Here is a 12,829-nt window from a genome sequence, read left to right on the forward strand (position 1 = left end):
CGAGATTTCCAGACGAAACCATGGTTAAAACCGAAGGAATTTTCAGTAGCAGGAATAGACATGTATGCGGTGTGTGAACAGTATCAACAAAAGTTCGCATATGTAATATAAACGACTATAGGATTCGACATTAAATGCTTTAGATAACATGAAGGTAGTGTCGAACACGATCTTTCAACATGTTCTCCCACTGTACCTGGAATATTACCCGTAAGAATTCGAAAGTTAATGTGGCTTCAACACGACTAAGAGCTGCACACTTTACACGTGGTAGTAGGAAACACATTCACACACACTTTGAACAATGGAAAGACCATGTTGTTCCTGTTTCATGGACAGTTCGGGTACCATGTGAGAAGCCAATGGAATTCTTTTTCAGTGGGCTAGCAAAGAGACTGATTTACAAGCATTTTTAGAAGGTAACTATTAACAGCCTTCAAGCAATGTATAGGTAGGTTGGTTTGTGGGTGTTGAAGGGACCAGACAAAGCAATGTATAAAATGCATGTTTGACCATCAGCTGCTTTTATTTTAAACCCAAATATCAACCGGTTTCAGTCTTGGACAATCTTCACAAATAAGGGTTAAAACGTTTTAAGCCAGTACATTTTACTTTTTGTTACTTAAATAATGTGTAGAGCATGGCATGAACATCAATATACGACACAGGACTTTTAGAAGCAAACATTACGAATAGTAAATGTGTATAGAGCATAACTGTTTACATTTAGTATTCATTATGTTTGCTTCTACAATTCCTGTGTCGTATATTGATTTCCACGCTGTGCTCTACACGTTATTTAAGTAACGACAAATGTAAAGTGATGGCTTAAACAATTTTAACACTTATCCGTGAAGATGTGCAAGACTGAACCTGGTTGGCATTTGGATTTAAAATAAAAGCAGCTGATGGAGAAACATGCTTTTTATACATTCTTTACAAGTTTCAGATCGCTACTGACATTGACCTGGTTGTTAGGATCATCGCTACCACGGAAGTAGCACTCCAGACTGATGGAAATCTTGCGCTTATGACACTGTCTTGCGCTTATGACACTGTCAACTCTGAGTCGTTGTACTCTCAGCCGGTGGTCAGTGCATTGGGAAATTTCTGTACGTGAGTATCTCTGTATTTGTTATACACTGTATGCAACACTGTCATAAAAGTGTACTTATTTCATTAGAGAAATGGAGAATTCGTCCGTGTATTATGCAGTACGTGTTGATAACTCACTACTGCAGACTTCGTCACAAGTGTGAAAGTAATTTCTCAGAGACAAAAGCAATTGTGAAATAATAAGTCGTATGAATCATAATTAAATGATGACTGAAATTGGCCACTAAAGGTTAAGGATCCGTTGAACCAAAATACTTAGAAAAGTATTCCTAAGAAGATTCTGAAATATTGTGGCCGGGGTTCCGTTTCAGCATGTGCTGACTATATAATTTATGCAAGTCAGCTATACAAGTTATTAACTGCTGACGAATATCCTCACGAATGATTGGTTGATATTCGCAGTACATAGGAAATAAATATCCAAATTACCCATTAGTTGTAGGTGGAGACTTTAATCTGGCATCCACTAACTGGGAAAATTATACGTTTATCACATGGGGCAGAAGCAAAGACTCTTGCGAAGTAATTCTAGGAGCACTCTCAACATACAACCTTGAGCAATTGGTTAGAAAAACAACTCGAGTTAGGAACAAATTAGATATCTTGGCGACAAACAAACCTGATATTTTTGAGAATGTTACTCTAGAAGAAAGTATTTGCGACCATAATGTCGTTGTGGCTCCTATGTCAGTGGAAGTTTCAAAAAAACCAAAGAAACAGCGTAGAGTTTTCCTTTTTGGGAAAGCAAATAAAACTGTCATTAATTAATATCTTCATAGTCAGCTCCAAGCATTCACCGCAGGACACAAATATATTGAGCATCTTTGGTCGGAATTGAAAGGTATTGTCCACTACGTGCTAGAGAAGTATGTGCCTAGCAAAAATATAGGGGACGGAAAGGATCTACCTCGATGCAACAAACATATCACGAAGTTGCTGAGAAAGCAGAGAATTTTGCACAGTCGTTTTAAACGTAGTCACTGCCCCGCTGACAAACAGAAATTATGCGAAATGAAAGCAGCTGTCAAAAGGTCAATGAAAGATTCTTTTAGCGAATTTGAAAGCAATATTTTATCTGTTGTTGTCTTCAGTCCTGAGACTGGTTTGAGGCAGCTCTCCATGCTACTCTATTCTGTGCAAGCTTCTTCAACTCCCAGTACTTACTGCAACCTACATCCTTCTGAATCTGCTTAGTGTATTGATCTCTTGGTCTCCCTCTACGATTTTTAGCCTCCACGCTGCCCTCGAATGCTAAATTTGTGATCCCTCGATGCCCCAGAACATGTCCTACCAAACGGTCCCTTCTTCTTGTCAAATTGTGCCACAAACTCCTCTTCTCCCCAATTCTATTCAATACCTCCTCATTAGTTATGTGATCTACCCATCTAATCTTCAGCATTCTTCTGTAGCACCACATTTAGAAAGCTTCTATTCTCTTCTTGTCCAAACTATTTATCGTCCATGTTTCACTTCCATACATGGCTACACTCCATACAAATACTTTCAGAAACGACTCCTGACACTTAAATCTATACTCGATGTTAACAAATTTTTCTTCTTCAGAAATGCTTTCCTTGCCATTGCCAGTCTACATTTTATATCCTCTCTACTTCGACCATCATCAGTTATTTTGCTCCCGAAATAGCAAAACTCCTTTACTACTTTAAGTGTCTCATTTCCTAATCTAATTCCCTCAGCATCACCCGACTTAATTCGACTACATTCCATTATCCTCGTTTTGCTTTTGTTGATGATCATCTTATATCCTCCTTTCAAGACACTGTCCATTCCGTTCAACAGCTCTTCCAAGTCCGTTGCTGTCTCTGACAGAATTACAATGTCATTGGCGAACCTCAACGTTTTTATTTCTTCTCCATGGACTTTAACACCCACTCCGAATTTTTCTTTTGTTTCCTTTACTGCTTTCTCAATATACAGATAGAATAACACTGGGGACAGGCTACAACCCTGTTTCACTCCCTTCCCAACCACTGCTTCCCTTTCATGTCCCTCAACTCTTATAACTGCCATCTGGTTTCTGTACGAATTGTAAATAGCCTTTCGCTCCCTGTATTTTACCCCTGCCACCTTCAGAATTTGAAAGAGAGTATTCCAGTCAACATTGTCAAAAGCTTTCTCTAAGTCCACAAATACTAGAAATGAAGGTTTGCCTTTCCTTAATCTATTTTCTAAGATAAGTCGTAGGGTCAGTATTTCCCCACGTGTTCCAACATTTCTGCGGAATCCAAACTGATGTTCGCTGAAGTCGGCTTCTACCAGTTTTCCCATTCGTCTGTAAAGAATTCGCATTAGTATTTTGCAACTGTGACTTATTAAACTGATAGTTCGGTAATTTGCACATCTGTCAACACCTGCTTTCTTTGGGATTCGAATTATTATATTCTTCTTGAAGTTAGAGGTTATTTCGCCTGTCTCATACATCTTGCTCACCAGATGGTAAAGTTTTGTCAGGACTGGCTCTCCCAAGGCTGTCAGTAGTTCTAATCGATTGTTGTCTACTCCCAGGGCCTTGTTTCGACTCAGGTGTTTCAGTGCTCTGTCAAACTCTTCGCGCAGTATCCTATCACCCATTTCATCTCTATCTAAATCCTCTTCCCTTTCCATAGTACTGTCCTCAAGTACATCGCCCTTGTATAGACCCTCTATATACTCCTTCCACCTTTCTGCTTTCACTTCTTTGCTTAGAACTGGGTTTCCATCTGAGCTCTTGATATTCATACAAGTGGCTCTCTTTTTCTCCAAAGGTCTCTTTCATTTTCCTGTAGGCAGTATCTATCTTACACCTAGTGAGATAAGCCTCTACATCCTTACATTTGTCCTCTAGCCATCCCTGCTTAGCCATTTTGCACTTCCTGTTAATCTCATATTTGAGACGTTTGTATTCCTTTTTGCCTGCTTCATTTACTGCATTTTTATATTTTCTCCTGTCATCAATTAAACTCAATATTTCTTCTGTTACCCAAGGATTTCTACTAGCCATCGTCTTTTTACCTACTTGATCCTCTGCTGCCTTCACTACTTCATCCCACAGAGCTACACATTCTTCTTCTACTGTATTTCTATCCCCCATTCCTGTCAATTGTTCCCTGATGCTCTCCCTGAAATTCTGTACAACCTCTGGTTCTTTCAGTTTATCCAGGTCCCATCTCCTGAAATTCCCACTTTTTTGCATTTTCTTCAGTTTTAATCTACAGGTCATAACCAATAGATTGTGGTCAGAGTCCACATCTGCCCCTGGAAATGTCTTGCAATTTAAAACCATTATATAATCTATCTGATACTTTCTAGTATTTCCAGGATTCTTCCATGTATACAACCGTCTTTTATGATTCTTGAACCAAGTGTTAGCTATGTTTAAGTTATGCTCTGTGCAAAATTCTACCAGACGGCTTCCTCTTTCATTTCTCTCCCCCAATCCATTTTCACCCACTATGTTTCCTTCTCTCCCTTTTCCTACTCTCGAATTCCAGTCACCCATGACTATTAAATTTTCGTCTCCCTTCACTACCTGAATAATTTCTTTTATCTCATCATACATTTCATCAATTTCTTCATCATCTGCAGAGCTAGTTAGCATACAAACTTGTACTACTGTAGTAGGCATGGGCTTCGTGTCTATCGTGGCCACAATAATGCGTTCACTATGCTGTTGGTAGTAGCTTACCCGCACTCCTATTTTTTTATTCATTATTACACCTACTCCTGCATTACCCCTATTTGATTTTGTATTTATAACCCTGTATTCACCTGACCAAAAGTCTTGTTCCTCCTGCCACCGAACTTCACTAATTCCCACTATATCTAACTTCAACTTATCCATTTCCCTTTTTAAATTTTCTAACCTACCTGCCCGATTAAGTGATCTGACATTCCACGCTCCGATCCGTAGAACGCCAGTTTTCTTTCTCCTGATAACGACGTCCTCTTGTGTAGTCCCCGCCCGGAGATCCGAATGGGGGACTATTTTACCTTCGGAATATTTTACCCAAGAGGACGCCATCATCATTTAACCATACAGTAAAGCTGCATGCCTTCGGGAAAAATTACGGCTGTAGTTTCCCCTTGCTTTCAGCCGTTCGCAGTACCAGCACAGCAAGGCCGTTTTGGTTAGTGTTGCAAGGCCAAATCGGTCAATCATCCAGACTGTTGCCCCTGCAACTACGGAAAAGGCTGCTGCCCCTCTTTAGGAACCACACGTTTGTCCGGCCTCTCAACAGATACCCCTCCGTTGTGGTTGCACCTACGGTACGGCCATCTGTATTGTTGAGGCACGCAAGCCTCCGCAACAACGGCAAGGTCCATGGATCATGGGGGTATTTTATCTGTGGATTCTAAAAATAACACCAAAAAATTTTGGTCGTACATAAAATCTATGAACGCTACAAATAATTCAATACCTTCTCTAGCTGACAATGCGGGTAATATAACGGATGATGATAAACAGAAGGCCAAAATTCTAAACCCAGCTTTCATAAACTCCTTTATGGTAGGGGACTGCAGCACCACTCCCCCTTTCGATTATCGAACAAACGCAAGGATGACTGACATTGTGTTTAGTGTATCTGAGATTGTGAAACACTTAAGATCCTTAGACACCAGAAAAGCACAGACCGTTTCACCGTAATATCTACATGTTGGTTACGCTACAAATATAGCACCATTCTTATCCATCATCTATCAGAGATCATTGGAAGAGCGGAAAGTTCCACGGGACTGGAAGAAGGCCCAGGTCATAGCAATCTATAAAAGGGTAGAAAATCGGATGCATATAATTACCGGCCAATTTCACTGACATCTACACTACTGGCCAATTAAAATTGCTACTCCACGAAGATGACGTGCTACAGACGCGAAATTTAACCGACAGGAAGAAGATGCTGTGATATGCAAATGACTAGCTTTTCTGAGCATTCACACGAGGTCGGCGCCGGGGGCGACACCTACAACGTGCTGACATGACGCAAGTTTCCAACCGATTTCTCATACAAAAACAGCGGTAGACCGGCGTTGCCTAGTGAAACGTTGTTGTGATGCCTCGTGTAAGGAGCAGAAATGCGTACCATCACGTTTCCGACTTTGATAAAGGTCGGATTGTAGCCTATCGCGATTGCGGTTTATCGTATCACGACACTGCTGCTCGCTTTGGTCGAGATCCAATGACTGTTAGCAGAATATGGAAGCGGTGGGTTCAGGAGGGTAATACGGAACGCCGTGCTGGATCCCAAAGGCCTCGTATCACTAGCAGTCAACACGACAGGCATCTTATCCGCATGGCTGTAACGGATCATGCAGCCACGTCTCTATCCCTGCGTCAACAGATGAGGACGTTTGCAAGACAACAACCATCTGGACGAACAGTTCGACGTCGTTTGCAGCAGCGAGAACTATCAGCTCGGATACCATGGCTGCGATTACCCTTGACGCTGTATCACATACAGGAGCGCCTGCGATGGTGTACTCAGCGACGAACGTGGGTGCACAAATGGCAAAACTTAATTTTTCTAATTTACCCAGGTTCTGTTTACAGCACCATGATGGTCGCATCCGTGTTTGGCGACATGGCGGAGAACGGACATTGGAAGCGTGTATTCGTCATCGCCATACTGGCATATCACCCGGCTTGATGGTATGTGGTGTCATTGGTTACACGTCTCGGTCACCTCTTGTTCGCATTGACGGCGCTTTGAACACTGAACAATACATTTCAGATGTGTTACGACCCGTGGCTCTACACTTCATTCGATCCCTGTGAAACCCTACATTTCAGTAGGATAATGCACGACCGCATGTTGCAGGTCCTGTACGGGCCTTTCTGAATACAGTAAATGTTCGACTGCTGCCCTGGCCAGCACATTCTCCAGATCTCTCACCAATTGAAAACGTCAGGTCAAAGGCGGCCGAGCAACTGGCTCGTCACAATACGCCAGTCACTACTCTTGATGAACTGTGGTATCGTGTTGAAGCTACATATACAGCTGTACCTGTACACGCCATCCAGGCTGTGTTTGACTCAATGCCCAGATGTATCAAGTCCGTTATTACGGCCAGAGGTGGTTGTTCAGGGTACGGATCTCTCAGGATCTATGCACCCAAATTACGTGAAAATGTAATCACATGTCAGTTCTAGTATAACACATTTGTCCAATGAATACCCGTTTATCATCTGCATTTCTTCTTGGTGTAGCGATTTTAATGGCCGGTAGTGTATTTGTTGTGGAACCATGGAACATCTTTTGCGTTCAGACATAAAGTCCTTTCAAGATTGTGAGAAGCTCATCTGCAGAAACCAGCTCGGTTTTAGGAAACAGCGGCCCTCTTTGTGCATGATATACAACAGGCTCTAGATACCGGCTCCCAGGTTGATGCCATATTCCCCGACATTCGAAAGGCGTTCGACTCAGTTCCGCACTGTCGCTTGCCTCGAAAAGTGCGTGCTTACGGTCTATCCGACTACATATGCGGTTGGATAGAAACTTTTCTAAAAGACAGGGAGCAGTATGTCGTCCTGAATGGGGTTGCTTCAACAGAAACTAGCGTAACTTCAGGTGTGCCCCAGAAGCAGCGTAATAGGTCTGCTGCTTTTTACGATATACATAGACGATCTGGTTGATTATATTGACAGCGGCATTCGACTGTTTGCCGAAGATGTTGTCGTCTACAAAAAATTAGTATCAGACGGAAGTCGTGAACAAATCAATGAGGATTTGCAGAAAATAAATGCGAGGTGTAATGACTGTCAGTTATCTCTCAATATTAGTAAGTGTAACTAGGTGAAAATCCCCATTAATGTAAGAATACAAAATAAATGCCTAGTCTTTGGAAGCGGTAACATCCGTCGGTATCTGGGTGTGACTATTAGAAATGATGTGAAGTGGAATGATTAGATTACACAAGTGACGGGCAAGGCCAACTCTAGGTTGCGGTTTATTGGTAGATTCCTGAGGCGAAGCAGTCCTTCGACAAAGGAAATAGCTTACAAAAATGGCTCTGAGCACTATGGTACTTAACATCTGTGGTCATCAGTCCCCTAGAACTTAGAACTACTTAAACCTAACTAACGTAAGGACATCACACACATCCATGCCCGAGGCAGGATTCGAACCTGCGACCGTAGCAGTCACGCGGTTCTGGACTGAGCGCCTAGAGCCGCGAGACCACCGCGGCCGGCGAAATATCTTACAATACGTTAGTTCGTCCAGTCGTATTGTTGGGACCCTTACCAGTTGAGTCTGATTCAAGAGATTGAAAAGGTCCAAAGAGGAGCGGCAAGATTCATGACTGGTGCATTTGGCCATCAGAGCGGTACAAATCTCATAGAAAGTTTGAAGTGGGCCACACTTGCAAATAGACGACGCGCTAAATGATGGGGCTGCTCACTAAATTCGGAAATCCGATCTTCGCAGAGGATGTAGAGCATATATTATTACCACCAACTTCCAAATCGGGTAATGATCACCACTCAAAAATGAAGGAAATTAGAGTTCGTACTTAGGCGTTCAAACAGTTGTTTTTCCCTCGCGCGATCCGCGAGTGGAACAGGGGGAGGGGGAATATGACTTTGGCGCGAATTGTGCCCTTCGCCACACACCGCTTGGTGGCTAGCGGAGTATATATGTGTATGTAGATGTATCAGGTTCGAAATTGTTGACACACTAATGCACGTAAAGAGATAGCTTCTTCAAAGTACGTGTTATATAGGCCGTAATACACTTTCTCTTGAAATTCATCATAGCTTATGCGGCCGTGTCAAGCTGGGGAACAGCAGAAGTCATGGGCCCTGGGAGAGCAGAGTCGGCGGACGACTCTCGAGACGGCCGGCGGCGGCTTCCTGCTTTACGGCCTCATGTTTTATTCGGCCACGCCCGGTCGGAGCTGCCTCCAGCGAGGGATGATGCGACAGGCCACCTGCCATTTTTCTTCCTGCTTCCAGGAAGCGTCAAGATGATCCGCAGAAGCCCCGTTCTCCTCCCTTACGCATCTGATCCCGATGAGTGCTTCTTAACGATTGAATAGGACAATGTTTTCACACGAAAAACGAAGATTAGAGTTTGACGTCTCGTCGACAGTGTGGTCGTTAATGACAGACCACAAGCTCCGATTACGAAAAGATGGGGGATGAAATCAGCCGATTCCCGCTTCAAAGGGACCGTCGTGACATTTGCCTGGAGTGATTTACGGAAATCATGGAACACTTAAATCTGGATGGCCAGATGAGGATTTGAACCGTGTAATACTATTCACATCCTTTTACTTTAGCCGCCTAACTCGATAGAGTACCTATCAATAAGTTCGCATGATACTTTTACGCTATGAAGTAAGGATTTACACTCGTAAGTAGAGTAACAACATCCTCTAAGCTACTTGGGATAACGCATGCACTCACTGCCGTAACTGACGAATTAATCTCTCCAATTAGCGACGTTTGATGATTAGATTAGATTAGATTAGTACTTGTTCCATAGATCATGAATACGACACTTCGTAATGATGTGGAACGTGTCAGGTTAATAAAAGGTGTCTATACAAGATATTACATTACACAAAATGTTACATGACACTCAATATTTTTATTTATTTACTTATTTTGTTTTGGGTAGGGAAATTACCTACTTACTATATCCAAGAGTTCTTCTAATGAGTAGAAAGAATTGCCATTAAGAAATTCTTTTAATTTCCTTTTAAATCCTATGTGGCTATGTGTCAGACTTTTGATGCTATTGGTTAAGTGATTAAAGACTTTTGTGGCAGCATAATTTACCTCCTACTGAGCTAAAGTTAGATTTAACCTTGAGTAGTGAAGATCATCCTTTCTCCTAATGTTGTGCCATGTACACTGCTATTACTTTTGAATTCGTTCGGATTGTTAACAACAAATTTCATAAGTGCATATATATTTTATGAGGCTACAGTGAAGATATCTAGCTCTTTAAATAAGTGTGTGCAGGATGATCTTGGATGAGCTCCAGCAATTATTCTGATTACACGCTTTTGTGCAATGAACACTCTTTCACTCAATGATGAGTTACCCCAGAATATGATGCCATACGAAAGCAGAGAACGAAAATAGGCGCGGTAAGCTAATTTACTCAGTTCAGCCCCTCATCAGTGCATACACCTAGAAATTTTGAATATTCTACCTTAGTTACCGATTTCTGATCGAAGTCTATATTTATTAATGTTGTCATTCCATTTACCGTGTGGAACCTTATCATGACTGAAACTACGTAATAAAATAATCCGTGTATATTATAAAAACGTAGGTATGTGTGTGTGATTCTATGTTCCACATATCCTCCTAAATCACTGGACTGATTTCAGCCAAACTTAGCACACGTATCCCTTACTTTTAGGCAACAATCGGTGTGAGGTGTGTGAAGTTTTAACACATTTATTCTTTACTACTAAGTGACTCGTACAATCAAGTCAAGTTAAGACCAACCGTGACATCTGGCAGTATTTTTGACAGCTTTCAACTGCGATGCACAAAGGCTGTAGGACAAAACAAGAGCCATCTGTACAACTATGAACAGGTGTTGCATCAGAGGCATTCACAAAATCGCATTGTAGACACGCAAAGCTTTTGCATCCAGCATACAGGAACTATCCCGGATCATCTCACACCAAGTGTGTTGTAGGGGTACATATAATGGCGTGGTTATAACAGAAAACTGGCAGAGTGAATACCTGGACAATGCTAGGTTTTTCAGGTAGTAATAAGATATAGCTAACCAATTTAATGTGCGATGATTCTCAATCTGGTATGTTACTAATCACAGCTCGTACTTAATCTTCAAACTCACCTGAACATGGAAGTATCATTGAAACTCATATTGCAAACACTACTTTTGTTTTCTGAAATTTATATCTCACTAGATAGCTCAAGTGACGGGCAATGCAGAAAATCCGTACTTCCCATCAGAGTCAACTGATTCAAGATTACTCTAAATAAACAGAAATTATACTGCGTTATTTGTAACATATTCACAACACAACTGATTTGTCTCGATATCAGTACAACATTCCCATAGTATTTTTATACTGTTGAAATACGAAAACTGCACTAAAAAAGTCACACTTTAAGAAACTGATGTTAAAAGTACAGCATTGTCAAGCCAGTGCAAAATTTCACTCTAGTCAAATTACATGTACAGTTAACAAACGAAACTGTAAAATCATAGTTCCGTAACTAAGCACCATTATAACCAAATTTAATTTATGTACAAGAATCTTTAAAATCTGTTCTAATGTAATTGCCAATATTGGTTTCTGCCAAACATCTATGTATGAAGGTAATTACGTATGAGATCGTTTGATACTGGAAGTTCTCCGAAGACATGAAACTTATCTGAGGTAATACTGACTGGAAGATATGATATTCGTACGCACTAGAGGTTGGATCTGTGTGAAAGTTGCTTTGTAAATTTAACTACTATGCAATCTGGTGGAAATGGTTCAACGAACACACTGCTTGGATCCTTAGTGGTGAACATATCAAGATATCTACCAACATAATGGCATTTTCATTCATTTGAGAGAGAACAGAGGCACTTAAAACATAAAGGCAACGCGGAACGTTGAATATGGGAAGCATAACGCAATTTGAAGAAATAACGCAACTAAAGGTAAACACGCAAATTTTAAACTTGCACACATTGAGTCACCTGGAAGAAAAGAATTCTGCTGTGATATCCTCAAGACCTATGAGGACACGTACGAGTTCCAGACAAGAAGGCTGATTGCAGCTTATGTCGTTCTCCCGAATGTCACTCCAGTGTACTAAAGACCGCACCACCCCGCTCGGTTATACAGACGAAGTAAAGGGTGCTAAGAATTTGTGTCTTTAGTTCATTGCATGTTTATAGATATGCAGAAGATTTTTGACACAATATATGAGAAGCGGATTTCAATAAAGTTATGGGTATATATAGTTCCGCGTCAGCTGTGAGATTAGATAAGTGATTTTCTGTTAAAAATATCGCGGTTTGTAATAAGCACTTGGAAACTTATCAGCGAAAGAAAAGTAGTACCTTGGGTTCTCTATGCAAATCTTGACGGAAGACTCGTGTTCAAGATCTATATAAGCGATTTAGGTGACAATACGAGCAGCCTTCCTAGACTGCGCTTAGATGATGTTCTCGTTTACAGTATAGGCAGGTGATTGGTAGATCAAAACGAATTACAAAGCGATTTAGACAAGATATCTGCACTGCTCGGAAATATAGTTTAACCTTGAACAATACAGTATGCAAGAAGCTACACATGAGTACTAGAAAGTATAGTAAAATTTCGTTTACATGATAAATCACACAAATTTAGAGGTTATCGATCCATTTACACACCGAGAGATCACAGTTACTAACAACTTAAACTAGATCCATCACACTGAAAATGTAGCATGGATGGTGAAATAAACACTGAATTTTATTGGCAAAACAATTAGAAAATGACACAGTTATACCAAGAAGAGTGCTCAATAGTGTCTTTTCATCATCTTATAGAATAGTGTTGCGCGCTATGGAATGTTTACGAGACAGGACTGACATAGGACATTCAGAATGTTCAGGGAAGGGAAATTCATCTTTAATTATCGCTAAATAGTAAAGAGAGTTTCACCGATGTAATACGCAATTTGGGGTGGCAATCATCAAAACAAACAGTTTTCGTTGCAGCAACCACTTTTCATGTACATTAG

Source organism: Schistocerca nitens, chromosome 6 (assembly GCF_023898315.1).
Source record: "Schistocerca nitens isolate TAMUIC-IGC-003100 chromosome 6, iqSchNite1.1, whole genome shotgun sequence".
NCBI lineage: Eukaryota > Metazoa > Arthropoda > Insecta > Orthoptera > Acrididae > Schistocerca > Schistocerca nitens.